Source organism: Sturnira hondurensis, unplaced genomic scaffold, assembly GCF_014824575.4.
Source record: "Sturnira hondurensis isolate 20B ecotype Veracruz unplaced genomic scaffold, ASM1482457v3 Scaffold0018097, whole genome shotgun sequence".
NCBI classification, from domain to species: domain Eukaryota; kingdom Metazoa; phylum Chordata; class Mammalia; order Chiroptera; family Phyllostomidae; genus Sturnira; species Sturnira hondurensis.
The window spans coordinates 1,637,981-1,646,751 of record NW_028090728.1 but is presented as its reverse complement, the minus strand read 5'-3'; positions in this window follow the sequence as shown (position 1 = coordinate 1,646,751).

Below are 8,771 nucleotides of genomic sequence, written 5' to 3'. Positions count from 1 at the left end.
CCCCCCCACCCCCCCCCCCCACCAGCACTCCCAGGAGTGCACTAGGGCCTCCCTCTCCTGAGAGCTGGGGCAGCTGCCCTGAGTGAGGGGGTGCTGGTGCCTCCCCTAGGTGGTCTGCCTGCCAACATGAGCCCCCCAAGTCCCAGCTCCTTCCACCCTGCTCTGAGGCCATCTGAGCCGAGGGCCTGGACAGTGTGATCCATCCTACGTCCCATGGCAGGGTGCCCTCACAGACTGGGACCAGGGCCTGGAGTCCCTGCAGGCTGGGGGTCAGGGCTGGCAGGGGATGGCCTGCACTCACTGCCTGCCAGGGAGGCCAGGGAAGCCCACCCTGAGAGGGGAGAGATGGAGGTGGAGGGAGGCAGGGGGTCAGGCAGGAGGGGCCTGGGGGCCTGGCAGAGAGGCAGGTGCCCTGCACTCTGTGGTCTGGACTCATGGGTGCGTCTCCCCAGGTGTTGGTCTTATCACCAGTGGGATAGGTTTTAGGGGAGGGTATGAAGCCCCTTCCAGGTCCTGGGTCCAAGATCAACATGAAGGATTGGCTCCTAGGGCTCCCCTCCCAGANCTGGGACCAGGGCCTGGAGTCCCTGCAGGCTGGGGGTCAGGGCTGGCAGGGGATGGCCTGCACTCACTGCCTGCCAGGGAGGCCAGGGAAGCCCACCCTGAGAGGGGAGAGATGGAGGTGGAGGGAGGCAGGGGGTCAGGCAGGAGGGGCCTGAGGGCCTGGCAGAGAGGCAGGTGCCCTGCACTCTGTGGTCTGGACTCATGGGTGCGTCTCCCCAGGTGTTGGTCTTATCACCAGTGGGATAGGTTTCAGGGGAGGGTATGAAGCCCTTTCCAGGTCCTGGGTCCAAGATCAACATGAAGGATTGGCTCCTAGGGCTCCCCTCCCAGAAAAGTGTCCCTCCCACTCCCGGCTGCAAGATCTTCCAGGAACAATGAAGTCAATAATGATAATAATGATGATGATAATCTCTCTCTTTCTCTCATTTTCATATTTCTATATTCCAGGAACTTTCTTTTCGTAAGTGATGTACACAATTTATTAGATCAGTTAATCCCCCAACAGTTCCATAAGTGATGAGCAAATTCCTGACTCCCCTTTTGCAGATGAAGAAACTGAGACCCAGAGAAGGAGGTGACTTGTCCAGAGCCAAACAGCTGGGCATGAGCAGCCTGGCTCCCGAGCCTCTTGGTCCCTAAATTCAGTGAGTGCCCTGACCCCATACGAGGGATTAAGAGACCCCAGACCTCAGCCTGCTGTGAGCACAGAGATGTCTCTCCTCAGGCAGACTGACAGGGGTGGGGTGGGGTGGGTGGTGAAGGGGACTTCCTTCAGCCCGGGGCCTGCTAAGCCCTGGAGCTCAGCTGAGTGTGGGCAGCCAGCCTTGGATCAGGGGATGGTTCCTGGCTACCTGAACACTGGTACCAGAGTGCCAGCTGTGGGTTAAAACCCCAGCTACAGTCCTCTCTGCTGTGTGAGTCCAGGCAAGTCACCTAGATACTCTGTGTTCATAGCTGCACCTCCCTTACAAAACTGTTGTGAGGACTAGATAAAACAATTCGGGTGAAGCTCTTGACTGTTCCTGCTCCATGGGCTCTCCTTGGGTACCCTCATGTCTCCGAGTTCTAGAAGAGCTCTCCTCACATGCGGCAGTGTGGGCAAGAGACCTGGCCTCCAGGGCTCTGTGACATCGTGAACCAAAGCCTGAGTTCTCCTACTGGTCGTCTGGAGTTGGTATTATTAGTCCCATGCTAGGAAGGGGGAGATGGTGGCTCCGGAGCAAGAAAAAGGACTGCAGATGGTGCCTATGGATCGAGAGGAAGTCACCTCCGTGTTGGAGTGTTAGATACTATAGAATGGAGGGGAAAAGCCCAGTGCAAGACACTGTGCAGTATACACTCACATTTGAGTTGAAAAGGAGGTGGGAAGAGAGAAAATACAGGTAAATTTGCCTGTATATTATTTACCCCTGCAGTGGAAAGGAAACTTTGGGTGAAAGAAAACTTTTTGCTGCACATGTACAAAATGCCTAAGAGGGATATGTTTGTGTGTAAGCTCTCTGAAATGAGGGCAGAAAGGGGAAAATAAACACACTAACTCTGCACCTCAAATTCCATCACCACCAAGGGCAAGGCAAGAAAGGTGAATGAGTGAAAGAATCAGCTGTGAGTATTAGGGAATGGTGGAGACTGAGGCAAACAGTCATGTTTTACACAGCCCTACTCTGCACCAACAGTTTGTTGCCCAGTGAAGTGAGGCCCAGAACTGTCAGAGCTTTGAATTTCCAAAGAGAAATGGAATGGGGCTGGATGAGGGAGGAGGACAGGGGCGAGTACAGAGATCAGGGCCAGGGAGTGGTGGGGCTTTAGGGAGATGGAGGGATCATGTGACACCCACCGCTGGCTGGCCGGCACATCTGCCCTTCCGTGCCCCTCTCCACTGTTGCCTTCCACTTTAGAGGCTGGACAAGAGAAGTGACTTGCTTTCCCAGTCTCCCTTGCAGTTAGAAGCTGTCATGTAACACACTTCTGGCCAATTAGATCAAAGGAGTTTGGGAGTGGGGGTGATTCTGGGAAATTATTTGTCTTCACAGTAAACAGGGCAAATGCTTTCAGTTAACCTTAACTTAACATTCCTCTTACTTCCTCTCTTAGATGTAAATGCAGATGCAGTGCCAGGAGCAGTTCAGCCACCTGGCCAACCACAGGAAGAAGCCGAGAGAAATGTCGAGATGCTGGCCCCAACGGCTTTGGCCTGGTCCAACAGTGCTGGCCACAGCAGATCTCTGTGATAGAGCGAAATAAACTCCTGTTGTCTAAGTCACTGTGATCTGGCTTCTATGTTTTGTAGTCGAAAACACTCTTGAAGCCGGATATTTGATAAAACTGGGAAGAAGAGGGAAAAGAAGAGGTTGAGCAGGAGTCAGTGAAGGGTAAAGTCAAGAAAAACAGTTTTCTGTTGGCAGGTGGGGAGGCCTGAGCATGCTTCTGTTGTAATAACCAACATTTATGGAGCACACACCATGTGCCCCGGCACAGAGATTCATACAGATGAACTTACTTCTCATCACAGTCTTCTGAGCCAGGTGTGGCTTTATCTCTACCATGTAGAGAAGGGGATTTGGGCCCACAGAAGCAAAGCAACTTGTCCAAAGTCTTATGGTTACTGGGCAGTGCAGGCAGGATTTGAAGTCGGGCAGATCCAGCCCAGCCAAAGGTGGACTGGATTCTGACTCCTCGATCAGTAGAGTGGGTGAGTAATTGCGTGAATAAATGAGTGTTCCCGTCCCTCTTGGGCCTCAGTCTCCCACGTGTGAAACAGGGCTGTCTGTCACTCTGTCATGACACACAAGGAGCCTGTCTTTCTGTGGCCCCTCTTACAATGGCCAAGGCCAGAGGGGGCAGCACTGAAGGTGGGTGGGAGGCTGAGTGTGCTGGCAGGGTGGGTCAGGGGTGGTAGGCTGTGCTGCCTGGTGCTACAGGTCAGTCAGGCCACCATCTCCCCTTTGGACTCCATCTCCATGTCCCGCCACCCTTCCGGGAACCCTGCCAGAAGCAGGAGCTACCAGCTGGGATGGAAGGGGTCATTTCAGCTGAGTGACCCAGCCCTGATGGGGGCCGGGAACTAGCAGGCAGCAGCCTGGCCCTGGCAGAGTTACTGAAATGCTGGAGGCTATGTGGCTCCACCAGCCTGCTCTGTGCCTCAGTGCCTTCCTCTATAAAACGGGGACTGAAGAGCACCTCCCGGCTGCTAAGAGGATTCACATTGATGATCACAAAGCAGGGCCTCCACACACACACTATGCTGGGGGATGTGGGACCCAAGGCAGGAGAGGCGCGTGGAGAGGAGTGCGCAGACCTGGGCTCCCTCCCAGGCCAGTGCCTCTCCCTGCTGCCCAGTTCCAGCCCCAGGCATTTCTGCGCCAGCCTTAGGAAATACTAGATCCTGCCCCACTCAGTCCTCCTCTGTCACCCACCCAGAGTTGCATTCACCTACTCCCCCGCCTCTCCTCTACCACCACTTGCGTAGTCTCATATCTCTACTGAAGGGAGTGCCAGCCCCGCTACCACTGAAACCTCCAGACGGCCTGCGCCACCTCTTTCCTCTTCTCCATCTCTATTCCCTTGCTGGAAAAGACCAATGGAGAGGGCAGGGCTGGGCTCTAGGTAACTGAGCTGCTACACCCATGAGGCAAGGTTGTTATGAGGCAGGAAAAGATTGGGAAAGAGTCTGGAAACCTGGAATAGGGACCAGGGAAACAATCAGGGGAGGCTACCTGGTTAAGGTGACACTTAAGTGTGCCCTGGAAAAGCAAGGAGTTAACTGAGGACAAGGGTTCCATCCAGATAATAATTCATAGATTCAACAAGCATTTATCGATTGCCTGGTTTTTGCTAGTCCCTGTGCTGAACCATGGGTTTAGGGGTTTGGGCAAAAGGCAGCATAAGTTTGTGCTCTGGCGCAGTTTGTTGGGGTGAGGGAGAGGGTTCGAGGATGGGGCAAAGGAGTAAATACCATCTCACCAACTGAGCTCAGAGCTACTGAGCAAGAGTAGCATAAAGGGAGGCGAAGAGGGCCCTGTGCTAGTCTGAGGGAGGTGGTCAGTCAGGGCTTGTGGCCCTGTGTGCGGGTGTAGGAATGACTGCTGAAGTGTGAGCTGGGGTTGCTTAAGCAAAGAGGGAGGGGTGGGAAGGAGTTTCAGATGGAAGGGACAGCAAGTGCAAAGATGGAAGTTAGGAAGGTACAGTAAGAGTAAGGCGCTGCTGCTGGAGCTGAGAGCCCAGGGGTGGGGGTGGGGGGACAGTGGACTAGTGGCTCCATTTGATGCATGAGGCCGGTGAGAATCAGAGCAGTGACTGATTTGCCCAAGTCACAAGTCGGGGGGTTCCCGCCGCTGCACCTTTCTCCAGGAGCAGCTACCAGCCTCCCCTGCAGGAGCCTGTGCGGGGTGCTGGACCTCCGGGGCAGGGCCCTCAGAGGGGACAGCTAGCTGTCCCCAGGAGAGGCTTCCCTGGGGGTGCGGCCTCAGAAACTGATGTGGGTGGGTGAGGGCTGCGGCTGCCTTGATGTGGTCTCTCTGGGGCCCCTGTGATGCCAGCCTAGGCCCTGAGCCTGCCTCCTGTGGCTTCTTTGCCTACAGAGGGCCCTTGATCCGCATGTTCTGGCTCCCGGATCTTGGGCTAGGAGGCCTGACGGGACTCTTCTGGGTGCCCGGACCCCCCCCAACCCCTCCAACAGAAGGGCTGGATCAGCACCCGCCCAGCAGCACTGCTGCTGTCAGCTCCTCCCCCTCCCTGTTCATGTCCCCCATGCCTCTAAAGGTGCTTTCTGGTTCACATCCAAACAGACACCTTACACTTGAGTCATTGTTCTCTGGGCTTCTGGGGGCACCAAATGCAGACATTCAGTCAGTCGGTCTTCAAGTGTGGTTGAGCTCCTACCCTGAGCCCTGTCCCCAAGCTCTAGCGGGTATTTATGTGAAGGGGTTGGGTAAGAGCCAACTCTGGGCAGGCCCCTAGTCTAACACCTAGGCAGTCCATGAGCAGTATGTCACTTTGCCTTCTTGTGCCTCAGTTTCCTCACTAGTGAAAACGGATCATGATAGTGCCTTCCTCACCAGATGGGGATGAAAGGTAAGTGAGATAACAATGTGTAGGTGAGGGGCTACGATGATGGTCTCTATGTAGGCGTTGCTGTTATTGTTGGGCACCTCCTCCACACTGTGACCCTGAACAGAGGGGTCAACCTTCGAGTCCTGGTTGGTCCTGGCAGCCACCTGCAGGGACTCTCGCACCTCTGCCTCACAGCAGGGCAGGGGTGGCATCAGCACAGGAACCTGACTCACCACCCGGAGGCAGGGAGGAGGTTGGCGCTCCCTGCCGACAGGATCCCTGTGACTCAAGTTTGCAGGACTCAAGACAGGAGGAGGCTGGGGTAAGCCAGCACTGAGGGGAATCCATGACCTCTCTTCTCTCAGAAATGGAAGCGTGTTTGGCAATGTCCGTAGGTGGTGCAGTTGGGGTTGGTGTAGCCGAGAAGCAGCCAGCCAACGGCAGGCCTGGAGTTACTCACACGGCTGGCTAGACGAGAGTACAGGGCGATGTCTGGCCTCTGTAGTATCAGCTGGATTTCAGCCTGGACCTTGACACCTCGGCCTGGCTACATCTGCCACTTGGTCTCAATCCTTGGCAGTGGGAGGGATGTCCAGGCTGGCACCGGAGTCTGGAGTCCAGTAGCCGAAGCAAGTAAGTCCTCCAGCCTGCCCGACCTGGAGGTCTGTGAGCACATCTCTGGATCATTCATTCAGTTCCTCCAACCTGTGCTGAGCAGCCACTGGGTTCTGGGCCCTGATCTAGGTGCTGGGCCCTGATCTAGGTGCTGGGACAGACAGACAGAAAGCCCTGCCCTCTCAGAGGGAGGAGAGGGAGACAAGAGCAGAGAAATTGGTGTGTGACATAATGTCAGATAGTGATGGATGCTGCCAACTTCACACAACTGCAGGAGGAGGGCAGAGAGGGATGCGGGGGAGGGGAGGAAGGTACCATCTCAGTGGTCAAGAGAGGGGCTAGAGGGAGTGAAGGGGTGTCTGCATGTCTAGGGAAGGGCACTCCAGATCTAGGGACCAGTGAGGGGTTACATAAGGAAGGCTCAGAGTGGGAAGGGAGAGAGTGGGGGACGGGGCAGGGTAGGCGGGGCCTTCCAGTCGTAGGAGAGGCTGTAGATTTGATGCTAGGTGTGACGCAAAGTCCTTGGAGGGTTTGGTCTTATTTGGTCTTCCTGGCAATCCCTGCTGGCAAGGGACAGTGTCCCAAACTGCAGTGAGGAAGCCAAGGCCCTGGGAACCTCTGTGCCCACGTTTGAGGTTTTCCCTTTACCAAGGTTGCAATGCAACTTGAACCTGGCTTGCACTTGAATCTGCTGTTAAGTGCCAGGGCAGGCACAAGCTCCTCCCTACCTGACAGTACTCAGTTAACCAGGGGCTGACCAAATGGCTTCCACTAGGGATGTCTTATCTTCCATTCTTCACTCAACAAATATACTCAGACATCACAATTTGTTCTGTGACCAGAACCTTGCAGTGGTAAGAGACACAGATAAGTAAGGGCTAGTCCCAGCCCTCCCTCAAGAAGCTGCCAGACCACAGGTGACAGAACCTAAACTGTCTGTCACCATCCAGGAGCATGTGTTAGGATGGTGAGCAGCCAGAGAATGCCCTAAACATGGCCCATGGCCATCAGAGGAGCCAAGTGCGGGTTGCCTACTGAATCCTGCAAGCCTGTCCCAATGCAGCCAGGCCAACTGCTGGGAGGGACCTGAGGGCTGAAGAGGGAGCTCCAGCAAAAGGAGCAGCACACAGGGGCGCACAGTGGAGAGCATGCGCAGGCTGCAGAGGGCCTCCGGAGACTGATGGGATTGCAGCTCAGGTTGGTGGGAGCTGTGCCAGCCCAGGGAGGGCAGTGCCTTCCCCACTCTGGAGCTCAGTTCCCAACCTGTTCGATGGGTGATCGCTGCTCCCTGTTGGCTGAGTTGTCCCTCCTGCCTTTGTCTGAGTATGTGGGGGACTTGAGTCCAGGAGCCAGATAAAAGGAATGAAAGTACAGTTTTGTTCTCACCTTTCTTTTCAGTGTATCTCAGATAAGTATATTTACAAAGTTTATGACAATATTTGTTTTATGTCCTCAACTTGCATTTCCTTTGGATTAAAGAAGGAAAGAAGAAAAAATAGGGAGGGAGAAAAGGAGCCCAGGAGGCAATAAGGAAGGGGAGACAGAGGCAGAAAGAAGAAAGATCTGGGGAAATTTTTTTCTTGCCTTTTTTTTGGACTAGATGGCCCAGACCTTTACATATGCTCACCCCTTGGAGTCACCGGTCTTCTGGCCTCTTTTGAGATCCCCCACCCCACGTCTTGCCATTTTACTGCTGTGTCTGGGTCAGCCTCCCGCATAGCCTCGTGGTTCCTGGATCAGTCCTGCTTCAATTCCAGTGCCCATAGCACATAATTCCTGAGCACATAGTAGGGCTCAGGGAACTACGGTTAAACTAATGACTAGAGGTGAGTGGGAGGAGCAGATGGCAGGAAGAAACGGTTGGAATATGATTTCCAAGGTCACTGGATAGACCGGTAGCTTCTGATACTCCATTTTACCAGCCTTGGCCTAGGGTCTCTTCCAGCCCTGAGCTGGCCTTCTTGGGTTCTCCCAGCGACACTGAGTTATGAGTGTCTACTCTGCACCGGAGCCTAGAAATATATACTTCCCTTCCTCCATCTCAGCACTATCTCAGTGACAGGGTATAGGTAAAGACGCTTGAGGCAAAGAGAGGAGCAGTGACTGGTCTGAGGTCCTCCAGCTAGGTGACCAGGTCAGAATTCAAACCCAGGGCCTTTTGTTCTCAGAAGCTATTTTTAACCACTGGTAGAGTCCCTATAAGGGGCCAGATTATGAGTGTGTCTTCACAAAGGGAGGAATGTCAAAATGGAAAGACTGGAGAATTCAAGCAATTTTCCCAATATATCAGAACATCCTAATTCTTTCCCGCTCCCAAAGAGCCCTGGATTCTTCTTAGGGCAGCGATTTCACCAGGTGAACCGTGGCTCAGCGGTGTGCTGCAAAAAATTTTAAAACATGTGATACCTGACTATGTAGTCGAGGGCACTGACCTCTTTTCCCTTAGATTGTCAAATAAAAGAATGACAACAGCCAACACAACAAAATTACACCTATTTTTGGTCAGGTCAGCAGTTTGCTGTGCTCCAGAATTTTAGTAA